This window comes from Corylus avellana, chromosome 9 (assembly GCF_965113065.1).
Source record: "Corylus avellana chromosome 9, dhCorAvel1.hap1.2, whole genome shotgun sequence".
NCBI classification, from domain to species: domain Eukaryota; kingdom Viridiplantae; phylum Streptophyta; class Magnoliopsida; order Fagales; family Betulaceae; genus Corylus; species Corylus avellana.
The window spans coordinates 2,668,475-2,682,698 of NC_142498.1; the positions used below are offsets into that span (position 1 = coordinate 2,668,475).

Consider the following 14,224-nt stretch of genomic DNA (forward strand, 5'->3'; position numbering starts at 1 on the left):
TTTGACCCTCGATCTCCCAAAACTGCGAGTAAGTAATTTCCTCGAACTCACCGCGAAGTTCCCTCTTCATCTAATTACTCCAACCCATTATAAAAGAAAGACATATATATATATATATATATATATATATATATATATATATATATAGTAGAGTCAGTACTACTAGCAAAAGAAAGACATATATTTCTCTCCCTTCCAAACACTCCCTAACTGCGGGAGCATGTCTTCCGAGTTAAAAGCCATGGAACCAGCAAAGCCTAGTTATGACCAAGAATGGGTCATACAGATAAGTCGAGCCCTAGAAGAAGACCTACAAGACATTAACGCTGAAGGCCTTCCCGTGAGCATCTTCAGCGTACCCAAAACCCTAATATCTTTCAAACCAGATGCATACACTCCACAGCTAATAGCCCTTGGCCCATACCATCACCAGCGGCCTGAACTCTTCGAGATGGAGCACCACAAACTCACTTCAGCTAAAAGAGTGCAAAAGAATCTCCAACAAATCAAATTCTGCCACCTGGTCAACCATATTGCCCAAAGTGATAGCACTGTCCGCGCTTGCTACCACCGGTTCTTGGAGTTCGACCAGGAAACACTCGCGTGGATATTCGCCATCGATGCTTCCTTCTTGTTGGAGTATCTCCAAACCTACTCTCCCAAAACGGAAGAAGGCTCGCTTATGCGAATCTCTTCTAAGATGGCACATTTGATCGACTATACAAGGAGGAAAACTGCACACCACGCGATCCTCAGGGATGTTATTAAGCTCGAAAACCAAATCCCTCTCTTTTTACTCAGAGAAGTTTATAGTTTTTATCCGCGTGAAGATCATGACGAAGCATTAGCCACAATGCTGATGGGTTTTTGCAAAGATCTATCCCCAATCAAGTACATTAATTACCAATGTTTTAGAGAAGAATGCTTCGAGAGAGCCCATTTGCTACAACTTCTCTACCACATGGTTGTGCCAAAGCTTCAACTTGTACCTGATTGCAGTGAGCAGGAGAAGCTTAAAGGGAACGAAGAGATTGGCTGGTTTAGAAAAGCCTTGAAATCATTCTTGACAGCAATAATTTATATTAACTTGGCCCCGCTCCGCCTTCTCAGCAAAATTTACAAGTCAAAAGCAATGAAGTTTTTGGTTACACTACCATTTACAATCCTCTTGTATGTTTTGCATCTTGGAAACAAGGATGATATAAACAGTCTCATATCGTCGGCAGGAAATGTGGCCGAAGAGGCGGAAAGTGCATCTCAGAAGACGGAAGACGAATTAAGTCCTTTGGTCGAAGAGATTGCAATCCCAAGCGTGACACAACTTCATAAAGTTTGTGTCAAATTCTGTCCAGCAAAGGGTGGCTTGGAATCCATAAATTTCGACAAGTCTTGCGGTAAATTTTACCTTCCGGTTATTCATTTGGATGATAACTCGGAAGTTGTGCTGCGGAACCTCGTGGCCTACGAGGCATGCATTGCGCCAGAGATGATGGTTTTTACACGTTACACGGAATTGATGAATGGGATAATTGATAATGAGGAGGATGTGAGGATTCTTCGAGAGGCAGGGATCATCTTGAACCGCCTCAAAAGCGATGGAGAAGTAGCAACGCTTTGGAATGGCATGACGAAGTCTGTGAGGGCAACGAAAGTTCCAATTCTGGACAAGGCCATCGAAGGTGCAAATACTTATTACTCGAAGAGTTGGAAGGTCAGGATGAACGTGACGATGAAGAAGTATGTGTTTGCTTCATGGCCATGTCTTACGTTTTTGGCAGCAAACATTCTGATATTGATGTCTACTCTTCAGGCTGCTTGCTCCATGTACAATTGCTCCAAAATTTTCAAGTCTCTATGAATGTTCACGATCTGTTTCTGCTTAGTGTCTAATTTACGGCAGGCTCATGAACAGTAAAAGTCTTCTTAATTTGTCTCAAATTCATTTTTTACCGGGCCAGATCAATGGTCTGGAGTTTGATTTTTCCAGTCAATTTTCTAGTTCTCTAAGCCTTTCGTCTAAACGATGGACAAAACAAGAAGCCTTTTGTGGTAGGCTAGTCTGGCTGGATGTTATTTTTTGTTTTTGTCCAACTTCTTTGTTTTTGGCACGGAATTAAAATGTAATGACAAAATAATTTCTTTTTCTTTACTATATATAAAATTAAACTTTATGATAATTTTTTTTTTTTTAACATGTCTGCACAAGAGGGGGAATTCGATCTAGTGACTTCGGCTTCATGAGACGTGATCTCTAGCCGATTGAGCTATTCCTTGAGGATAAATTTTATGATAATTAAATATTTGTATCATAACGAATATATTTATTGAACTTCATAAATATGTGCGTGCGTGTCAAGATATACAAAAGGATACAAATATAAAGTGTAGAACTAAAATCATCACATGAGGATAAAGCCATTAAACCTGAAAAAAAAAAAAAGAAAAAAAAAAGGCAATTTTCTTTTGGCATTACATTTGAACGATTGAGGATAAAGATATTAAATTTGAATGAGGCTCTAACGTTATTTCTGTTTTTGTCGTTGTTGTTTTTTTCTTTTGGAATGAGTGAACATGCCAATTAGTATTCTATGACCTCCACTAGTACTACTCTGCTCAAAAGGCCAGGGGCCGTAATATATATATATATATATATATATATATATATATATATATATGAGTCTAAAAATAATTTTTGGACCCATCAAAATTAAGTTTGACCCTCATAATACCCTCAAAATCTGGAGAAGTTTTTCCTCTTCTCCTAATAGAAGCCTGACCGGCCACCTACTTGTGAGGGTTTTATTCCGCCTCGTACGGCTGTTTTGAGGGACGAGGAATGGAGGTTTTTTTTTTTGTTTTTTTTTTTTTGTTTTGTTCCCCCTCCCTTCCCAATTTTTCCTTTTATCTCTTTTTGCTTTTTTCACAGTATTTTCATGTTTGTTAATGTGTTGTTTTATTTTTTATTTTAATTTTGGTAGTATCAATCATTTTGATGGGCGGAATCATTTATTTGACCAATTTCTAACGTTTCTTTCGATGACTTTGTTCCCTTTGTTTTTTATTTATTTATTTATTTATTTTATTTCCATGTAATTTCTCATTTTCCCCTCCATATTGAATTGACAAAATAATTAAGTTTGATCCTCATTTATACTTTGGCTGTCTATTAAAAAATTTCGGTTGCTTCCTTTAGCTGAACAAACGAAGTTTATACAATGTATTCATCCACTCGACAAATATAAACTGTTGAAGAAAAATTAATCTCAAGCGATAGCACAATTGATGATTAAGAGCACACTTCATGAAATGAAAGTCATGCAAACTGCTGAGGCACTAAGGACTATATATATTCTATAATTATCTCACGTATATGAAGTGAAAGTGATAATATTGAAGGAATAATGTTAGAAATTACATTTTTATCCTACAATTATCTTATAATATTGACATTACTGTTTCAATCAACCTTTAAATTAATCATTGTTAAAAAAAAAAAAAATTCAACGATTGGTAGGTACACCTACATCAGCATTAATGTGGGATAAAAATATAGTATATATGGCATTACTCAAAGTGAAATGCGTATCATGCTAGAGTAACATGTACAAACTATCATGGTCACCTTCTTTTTGAGATGAATATATACCATTAATATATAGCTCACAAGGGTCCGCTCAAATGGTCGACTCGTTTGGTTAATATATACAACAACATTGGTTGTTCGAATCCTCATGTCACCTAGCTAACCAATACATGATTCTTATGAGCGGAGTCATGTATTTAGAGTTTACGTGACATGAAATTAAGGATCATGATGTAATCTGCCTTGATGGGTTTCGCATCATAAAAATAATATACACATGATAAGTCCATTCAAACATGCTATCCTTCTTACGATCTATAAAACCTACGAAACAATGATCAATTACTATATATTCCATTTGTCAACAATTGAAGCTCTGTCAAAAAACTTCAATGCTTGATGGACGAAAGAAAGCTGCACATGAATGATTTTGTATGTCGTATATCTTACACCTTCAAATATTGAGGTCCATTGTTCATACCACGATGAAAAGCATGCATGCACGGAGAAAATGCATATGGTTGTAAAGGCTTCATACATGTTTGAATTGTGTTTGGCCGAATCAATTAGGGAAAGGAAAAGGAAAAAGAAAAAGAAAAGGGAGTTGGAACATGTTGGCCAGTCCTCGCTAGCTGTGCACGTGGTGGTTTCTTGTTGCATGCCCTTTCGAGCACCAAGAGCCAAGAGGTTGGTATTCGATGAATCACGAATAGTATATGTTGGAAGTTGGTCGTTGATGAACATAAACGTCAAGACATGTCGGAGATCGATTGGACATAATTTTGGGCATGCACGTCTGCTGAAACTACTTTTTCAAGAATCAAAACTGTGTTTTCATTCTTTGAACCGTAGCCTCGCATTAATGCTTTTCACACGTGATTATCGAAACACTACCTTTGACTGAAAATAAGATTCACTGTAATTTTATGGATATATAGTATTGGCCTCCACGTGGTGGTGGCCTGCCTTTATACCATTTTTTTTACTATACTTTTTCATTTCTCTCATAAACCATGAAATCATGGTCATTTCTTTTATTTTGTTTTTCTTTTTTGGTTAAATTTCATCATCGAAGGTTTCATTTTTCTTTTAATTAGTACTTTTTTTATTTATTTACTATCTTCTTTGCGGGTTCTTCTTAAGATTTGATTCACTATATTTTTTTTAATTAATTTCCTTTATTTATACTAGTTTTATGGATGCATCTTTTTCCTTTTTCCTAAATGCCATTAAATGTTTGAAGAATTAATTGTTTGGATAGTTATACAACTAATTTAATTAAAGTTGCAATCAACCTCTCCACTAGTTTATCATATATACATGGTGTAAAATGAAAATGTTTCATAATCTATAAATCTCTTTCATTATCTCATCTATTAAAACGCACTTTATAATCTATATAGAATTGTCTGACTGGATAATCCAAAAATTATTCAAGCGAGTCCTATATAATGTATTATCCAGCATGTAATTAGTCAATGCCAAAACCGCCACTGAATATTGATCTTCCATTAATATTTATCTGAGAACGTTTACCATATATCCACATACTGATGTTCCACCAAAAACCACTCTCGTTGTTTCTTCTCTTCTTTGATCATCTCCTCTTATTTGTGCAACATGTGGGCACGTGTGCCGCAGGACAAAACACCAGAAGAAGAAAAAAAAAAAAGAAAAAAAAAAGGTGATGATATAATCTATCAATTGTCTCCCTATCAATTGTACAGATTTCCTTAAGATCTTTTGTATTAATTTTAATATTGTAATCTATCTATAAATAATGGAATATACAACACACCGAGTGTGGAGTTTTCAGTCTTTTCTCTTCTATTTCTTCTACATATCTGGTGGAAACTATAAGCGCCCCCTTAAGTCCAACTAAGTCATATATAGCTTGACCCAACCTCATCAGAGTATTAATGAGAATCAAAGGTGGCTAATACTAATCAGGCATATATTGAGATTCTTCATTATTGCGGAGATTCGAACCCACGCCCTAGTACATGCCTGACCACTTGAGAATTTCCTTTGGCCATTGAATCACCATCCTTGATGGTAAAAGTGGGGCCTTTATTTGTGCATTTCAGAGTCATTTTTAAGTGTCAAAGCTAACATTAGTAAAACGGTATGTTTACATTACTTCCACGGTATGTTTTGGAAATAAATTAAAAGTCATCTTCAACCTTTTGTCTTCTTCAACTTTTCATCTTATCCTCTGTACTGTGTGTGAACTATAACCTAATTATCAACCCCTGAATAGAAAGAAAATCATGTCCACGAGCGGTGAATCCTAATCCTCTTGAAACCTATTTGCCCCTTAATGAAGGGTTGAGGGTGGGCAACTAGAATATTAAAAAAAATTTACCTAGAGAGTAAAGAGATTTTTTTGGAGGTAGGGGGGCATTTGACCCACCATCTCAACCCCTCTGCCCCTGAATGATGTCATGAGATTGCATGAGAACTGTTGTATCGATCCATATTATAGGAGGCGAATATTGGAGGCGAGTTACTTTATCGCCCGTCAATTTGTTAGATTGTTGGCACAATAAGTGAATTTTATATGAATTTTGTTTATATTTGTAGTCCAAATGAACTAATATTATATATCCTTTTATCATAAATGTCTTTATTTATTTTTCTTAAACAAAATATAGATAAATAAGACTGAATATATAATATATTTTGATTGATATAGTCTTATAGAGATCAAATGAGTCCAATGAATGTAGAGTCAAATTTAAGCTTGAAATTGCTGTTTTTGTAACGCCCCACAAAAATTAATTAATTTTATCATTCACTTTTCTAGTCTTATTCTACGATGAACAAAACTTAGAGATCAATTCTTATCATCCATGAAGAGAGTCTACTGCATAAAACTTTTCACTTTATAACAAAAAATAAAATAAAAAAACAGAAGAAATAAATACATCGTGGACTCATTTTATCTTTTCAAAAGGTTTAAATTAATGTTTCATTGTGCTTTTGTTACTAATGAAAGGAATATAATTTTATTTATTTTTTATTTCTGAACAAAAATACTTCGTGGGCCCCAGTGCAGCTTCTAGCTCCTCATATAAAGTACAGGGGCAAGATTGGAATTTAATTATGTCAAGCAATGAACGTGTATACGTAAAACATATTATGGAAAAATAAGCAGGTGTAAAAATATTGAAAATTCCAGTAGTGTCTTAATTATAAGTTTAGAGAAATATTATCAATTAAGTGATAATTTGAAGGAGATAAATAGATTTTTCCTCGGAGCCCCGACGAATGTTTCCACCCCTTTTTCTTTTTTCTTTTCCTTTCTGTACTTTCTTTCACTCATTTTTCTTTCCCTTGATACAGGCAACATGATATTGGTTTCTAAACTGACTCAAATACATCCAATGCGCATTTTAAAATTACCAGTGTCTTTGTTTTAAGGAGAAAAAAAAAAAAAAAAAAAAGCACTGATTAGTCTGATTTTTTTATTTTAGAAAGCCTGATAATTTGGTTGTCTTATTATTGAGTCAATTGTTCGACATACACACACAAGACACATGTACTGATGTACATGTTTGAGGTGATCTATAATACTGAATTGCATGTATATCACTATAGCTAGAGACAAATTTACTATCACGTTCACCTTATCTTGGAGATGAATATATACCATTAATCCATTCAAAGACGTGCGCTATCCTTCTTACCATCTATAAGACTATAAACCTACAAAACAATGATCAACTATTCCTTTAATCATATCAATCCCTCCACAAGAAGCTACAAAAATCTTCAGTTTCTTCGTCGTATACGATGAAATTTAGCATGCACGTATGAAGAAAGCACATGGTTTTGCAAAAATCAAAGCTTACTTTTCAAACTTGGCAACTGACGAGTACACAATTTGCTTCGCAAAAACGTACGTGGGCTGTTCGATCTTTAAAATCTTGTATTTTAAATGTTAAAATATATTATACAAAAGTAATTCTATAAATTACATTTTTATCTTACAATTATCTCATAATTTTGACGTGGCAGTTCCAACGAACCATTGAATCCGTTAGGTTTTTTAAAAAAGGGAAATTGTATATAAAATCCTTAGGTAAACGCGCCTTTTTTAAAAACTCCCTGGGTTTTTTTTTTCGAAAATTTACTCCCTGGGTTAATGGAAATGACAATAAAATCCATGCCGTCAAAAATTTTTAACAGCCGTTAGTCAAATTCAAAACGCACCGTTTCACCTTATTAAAATATTAATTTTTTTTTAATTTAATTTTAAAATTAATTTAAATTCCAGAGAGATCGTAAAAATTTCCCAGAATTTCCCAGATCTAGATTGGAGGAAGGCGGTGCTGGATCATTGGGTGGAGGAGGTAAAGATGCAGTTCGTGGAATGGCTCGAGGGGGAGGTGGGGATGCCACCGGAGGTGTAAGGGATGCTTGCGGAGGAGAGCCTCCTAGTGGTGGTGGCAGCGAAGATAAAACTGGAGGGGGTGATCTGGCAAAGGGGCAGATGGTGGGGGTCATGCTGGTAGCGATGGCGGTGGTGAAGTTGATGGTGGTTGGCGGAGAAGGTGGCAGTGAGGTTGGAGGTGGTGTTAATACCGGTGGGGGTGAAGCTGGCGGGGATGGAGGAGGAGCAGCAGGGGCTGGCGGTGGAGGAGACTGAGGAGCTAGAGTTGAAGGGGTTGAAGGGGATGAAGGCGCTGGGGTGTCAGTAGTCTGAGTAGGCGTAGTTGAAGAATTCGACGGAGCAGGGGAAGAAGGTGGTGGTGGTGAGGTGACAGAGGAAGTTGGTAAATTCGCACAGGAGAGGAGAGAGGGGTTGTGGAGTCCATCTTCCTATGGATCTTTCCTAACAACGACAATGCACTACTACAGTTCCATTGTCATATTTGAATGATTAGAGTAATCACAAACATCCAAACCTCCAATTTTTCCTCAAAACAATACATAATTACAGAGCACAATCCAATGCCAAAAAAGGTCTTCCTCAAACCAAACAAAGTAAAAAACACTCAAATTTTCTCAGTATTGACAACCCCAGAAAAAACGCAATTCCATCAAACCAGGCGCTACCAATCTACCAGAATCCCTTTTTTAGATGTGCAATTTTGATGTAATTCCCTTTCTGAGAAGGGCTATTGAAATTGGGCTCCTGAGTCTTGTGTATGAGAATCCAACATCTTAAGGGACAATGTTATGCATGCCTCTGCTAAAGTGTTTTAGCCGTCTTAAACAAGTTGGAATCTTTTGACGCCTGTGGAATTTTTTTAAACCTTTCTGATGCTTGCTGTAATTCTCCTTGAAGGCAAGAGGGAAACAATGATCAGATTGACTTGGGTAAACGTTAGCTTGGCTCTGAGGGAAACAACCAGATTCTCCAAACGTTGACATCTGACAAGCTGAAAAAATCCCATATACCAGAAATAAAAAGAAAAAAAAAAAAGACTAAGCAAAACCCATTCAGAAAATCCTTCTACCAACAAAACCCAGAGCAAGAAACCAAAAACTTTGAGCAATGATCAGATCGACAACAGTCTCCTTTTCTCCCTTTGGTAATTGCAGTAGAGACCCTGAAATTGTAAAGATAAAAGACCATCAAGATATAATAACAAGAACCAGCAGTAAAATTCTCTTTTTCTTGTTCTTCAACTTGAAAAATCAATTTGAAGGCAAGAAGTCACCAACTGGAAATCTAACTGAGAAATCAATTGTTCTCCAACAACTGGAGAAGGCACCACCGAAGCCAAACCACCGTTGATGTTGCCGGAGAGATTCGAGAGCTGGGGTGTGTTCGCCGGGGTTGAGGAAAGAAGTCGTGAGTTGACAAAAGATTAATTTTTTTATTTTTTTATTTTTAGATTTAAATTTTAAAATTAAATTAATAAAAAAAATTAATATTTTAATAAGGTGAAACGGTGCGTTTTGAATTTGACTAACGGCTGTTAAAAATTTTTGACGGCATGGATTTTATTGTCATTTCCATTAACCCAGGGAGTAAATTTTCGAAAAAAAAAACCCAGGGAGATTTTAAAAAAGGCGCGTTTACCTAAGGATTTTATATACAATTTCCCTTTAAAAAATAATAATAGAAATTATTGGTGTCAATTTTTTTTTTTTTTTTTTTCTCATCTTACAAATCAATCATTAGATTTGTAAACTTATGTAAATTTCATACAAGCTCAATGATGGATCTCGCAAATCTAATGCTTAATCAATTGGATTTGTAAGAGAATATAAGAAAAATATAGACAAATTAAATTATATCATTTCTTATAACATTACTCTTTAAAAAATGCATCTTCTTATCTGTTGCACAAAAATATTTTTTTTATGTTTTCAAACTTCAATATTTTTAAAAGGTATTCACAAATAATTATATATTTTTCTCGATTTTACTTAGGGCATTTTTGGTGTACGTTTGAGAGACCTAAAAATGCGTTTAACACTTAAAAAGTTCGTTTGAAAAAAAAAAAAAAAAAAAAAAAAAAAAAAAAAAAAAGTACCTATTTGGTAAAAAAAATATTGAAAATGCTTTTAAGGGTCAAAACACACTTTTGGCAAAAACCATTTTTAACTTAAAAGCTCTATTTATCAAACATAATCCTAAATATGCTCTTAAAAATGCACTAGAAAATCGCATTGTTCGAATCTTCAAAATACTTTTCAAACATGTTTTCGGATGCATGTGAAAGGATGCATAAGTAATTTCCTCGAAAATTTCCTTGAATTCACCGCGAAGTTCCCTCTTCTTATCTGTCTGCAACCCACTATAAAAGACTGCCTCATCCTGAATCCCTGATACAGTAGACTTAGTACTACTACCAAAAGAAAGACAAATATTTCTCTCCCTTCCAAACACATTTCTCTCTCACTCCCTAAACTGCAGGAGCATGTCTTCTGAGTTAAAAGCCATGGAACCACCAAAGCCTAGTTATGACCAAGAATGGGTCATTCAGATTAGTCGAGCCCTAGAAGAAGACCTACAAGACATTAACGCTGAAGGCCATCCCGTGAGCATCTTCAGTGTACCCAAAACCCTAGTATCTCTCAAACCAGATGCATACACTCCACAGCTAATCGCTTTTGGCCCATACCATCACCAACGGCCTGAACTCTTCGAAATGGAGCACCACAAACTCACTTCAGCTAAAAGAGTGCAAAAGAATCTCCAACAAATCAAATTCTGCCACTTGGTCAACCATATTTCCCAAAGTGATAGCACTGTCCGCGCTTGCTACCACAGGTTCTTGGAGTTCGACCAGGAAACACTTGCGTGGATATTAGCCATCGATGCTTCCTTCTTGTTGGAGTATCTCCAAACCTACTCTCCCGAAACGGAAGAAGGCTCGCTTATGCGAATCTCTTCTAAGATGGCACATTTGATCGACTATACAAGGAGGAAAACCGCACACCACGCGATCCTCAGAGATGTTATTAAGCTGGAAAACCAAATCCCTCTCTTTTTACTCAGAGAAGTCCACAGTTTTTATCCGGGTGAAGATCATGACGAAGTATTTGCCACCATGCTGATGGGTTTTTGCAAAGATCTATTGCCCATCAAGTACATTAATTACCAACGTTTTAGAGAAGAATGCTTTGGGAGAGCTCATTTGCTGCAACTTCTCTACCACATGGTTGCGCCAAAGTTTCAACTTGTACCTGATTGCAGTGAGCAGGAGAAGCCTAAAGAGAGTGAAGAGATTGGCTGGTTTAGAAAAGCCTTGAAATCATTCTTGACAGCACTACTTTATGTTAACTTGGCCCTTCTCCGCATTCTCAGCAAAATTTTCAAGTCAAAAGCAATCGAGTTTCTGGTTACACTACCATTTACAATCCTCTCGTGTGTTTTTCATCTTAGAATCAAAGGTGATCATATAAACAATTTCATATCATCGGCAGGCAGCGTCGCCGAAGAGGTGGAAAGTGCATCTCATGAGACGGAAGACAAATTAAGTCCTTTGGTCGAAGAGATTGCAATCCCAAGCGTGACACAGCTTCATAAAGTTTGTGTCAAATTCTGTCCAGCAAAGGGTGGCTTGGAATCCATAAATTTCGACAAGTCTTGTGGTAAATTTTACCTTCCGGTTATTCATTTGGATGATAATTCGGAAGTTGTGCTGCGGAACCTCGTGGCCTACGAGGCATGTATTGCGCCGGAGATGATGGTTTTTACACGTTACACGGAATTGATGAATGGGATAATTGATAATGAGGAGGATGTGAGGATTCTTCGAAAGGCAGGGATCATCTTGAACCGCCTCAAAAGCGATGGAGAAGTAGCAACGCTTTGGAATGGCATGACGAAGTCTGTGAGGGAAACGAAAGTTCCAATTCTGGACAAGGCCATTGAAGGTGCAAATACTTATTACTCGAAGAGTTGGAAGGTGAGGATGAACGTGACGATGAAGAAGTATGTCTTTGCTTCATGGCCATGTCTTACGTTTTTAGCAGCAAACATTCTGATATTGATGTCTACTCTTCAGGCTGCTTGCTCCATGTACAATTGCTCCAAAATTTTCAAGTCTCTATAAATGTTCACGATCTTTTCTTGCTTAGTGTCTAATTTACGGCATGCTCATGAACAGTAAAAGTCTTCTTAATTTGTCTCAAATTAATTTTTTACCGGGCCAGATCAATGGTCTGGAGTTCGATTTTTCCAGTTAATTTTCTAGTTCTCTAAGCCGGCCTTTCGTCTAAACGATGGACAAAACAAGAAGCTAGCCTTTTGTGGTAGGCTAGTCAGGCTAGATGTTATTTTTTGTTTTTGTCCTACTTCTTTGTTTTTCTTTTGGCACGGAATTAAAATGTAATGACAAAATAATTTCTTTTTCTATATATATATACTGTTCCTCTACTATATATAAAATTAAACTTTATGATAATTTTTTTTTTTTGTTTTACATGTCTATACAAGAGGAGGATTCAAACTAGTAACCTCTGCTTTATAAGGCATGGTCTCCAGCCGATTAAGCTACCCCTTAAGAACAAACTTTATGATAATTAAATATGTGTAGCATAACGAATATATTTATTGAACTTCATAAATATGTGCGCGTGTCAAGATTTACAAAAGGATACAAAAATAAAGTGTAGAACTAAAATCATCACATATCAGCAATTTTCCTTTCAAATTTAATTAAGGATAAAGCCATTAAACCTGGAAAAAAAAAAAAAATGAGGCTATAACGTTATTTCTGTTTTTGTCGTTCTTGTTGTTTTTTCTTTTGGCATGAGTGAACATGCCAATTAGTATTCTATGACATCCACTAGTACTACTCTGCTCAAAAGGCCGGGGGGCCGTAATATATATATATATATGGGTCTAAAAATAATTTTTGGACCTATCAAAATTAAGTTTGACCCTCATAATACTCTCAAAATCTGGAGAAGCTTTTCATCTTCTCCTAATAGAAGCCTGACAACCTACTTGTGACGGTTTTTTTCCGCCTCGTACGGCTGTTCCGAGCTAGGGATGAGGAATGGAGGTTTCTTTTTTTTTTTTGTTCCCCCTCCCTTCCCAATTTTATCTTTAATCTCTTTTTGCTTTTTCACAGTATTTTCATGTTTGTTAATGTGTTGTTTTATTTATTTTTTATTTTTTTGGCAGTATCAATCACTTTAATGGGCGGGGTCTTTTATTTGACAAATTTCTAACGTTTCTTAGGGTCATGACTTTGTCCCCTTTGTTTATTTATTTTATTTCCATGTAATTTTCCATTTTCCCCACCATATTGAATAGACAAAATAATTAAGTTTGATGACCCTCATTAATTTATAGTTTGGCTCTCTATTAAAAATTTTCCGTTACATCCTTTAGCTGAACAAACCAAGTTTATACAATGTATTCATCCACTCGACAAATATAAACTGTTGAAGAAAAATTAATCTCAAGCGATAGCACAATTGATGATTAAGAGCACACTTCAAAAAATGAAAGTCATGCAAACTGCTGAGGCACTAAGGACTATATATTCCATAATTAATTAATTATCTCACGTATATGATGTGAAAGTGATAATATTGAAGGAATAATGTTAGAACTTGCATTTTTATCCTCGCATTAATGCTTTTCACACTGCTTTTCACACGTTAAATTTCATCATCGAAGGTTTCATTTTTCTTTTAATTAGTACTTTTTTTTATTTATTTACTCTATCTTCTTTGCGGGTTCTTCTTAAGATCGATTTGATTCAGTATATATTTTTTTTAATTAATTTCCTTTATTTATACTAGTTTTATGGATGCAGCTTTTTTCTTTTTCCTAAATGCCATTAAATGTTTGAAGAATTAATTGTTTGGATAGTTATACAACTAATTTAAAGTTGCAATCAACCTCTCCACTAGCTAGTTTATCATATATACATGGTGTAAAATGAAAATGTTTCATAATCTATAAATCTCTTTCATTATCTCATCTATTGAAATGCACTTTATAATCTATATAGAATTGTCTGACTGGATAATCTAAAAATTATTCAAGCAAGTGAGTCCTATATAATGTATTATCCAGCATGTAATTTTTTTTTTTTTTTTGACATGTCCGCACAAGAGGGGAGAAGGAGATTCGAACTAGTAACCTCTGCTTTATAAGGCGTGGTCCCAGCCGATTAAACTACCTCTTGGGGACATCCAGCATGTAATTAGTCAATGCCA

General features: G+C 35.6%; 2 pseudogenes; both read left to right on the forward strand.

Annotated features, from left to right (window-relative positions):
- The first annotated feature begins 220 nt into the window (after positions 1-220).
- On the forward strand, positions 221-1,858 carry LOC132189589 (putative UPF0481 protein At3g02645 pseudogene; annotated as a pseudogene).
- An 8,550-nt stretch (positions 1,859-10,408) lies between these two features.
- On the forward strand, positions 10,409-12,351 carry LOC132190246 (putative UPF0481 protein At3g02645 pseudogene; annotated as a pseudogene).
- The last annotated feature ends 1,873 nt before the right edge of the window (positions 12,352-14,224 follow it).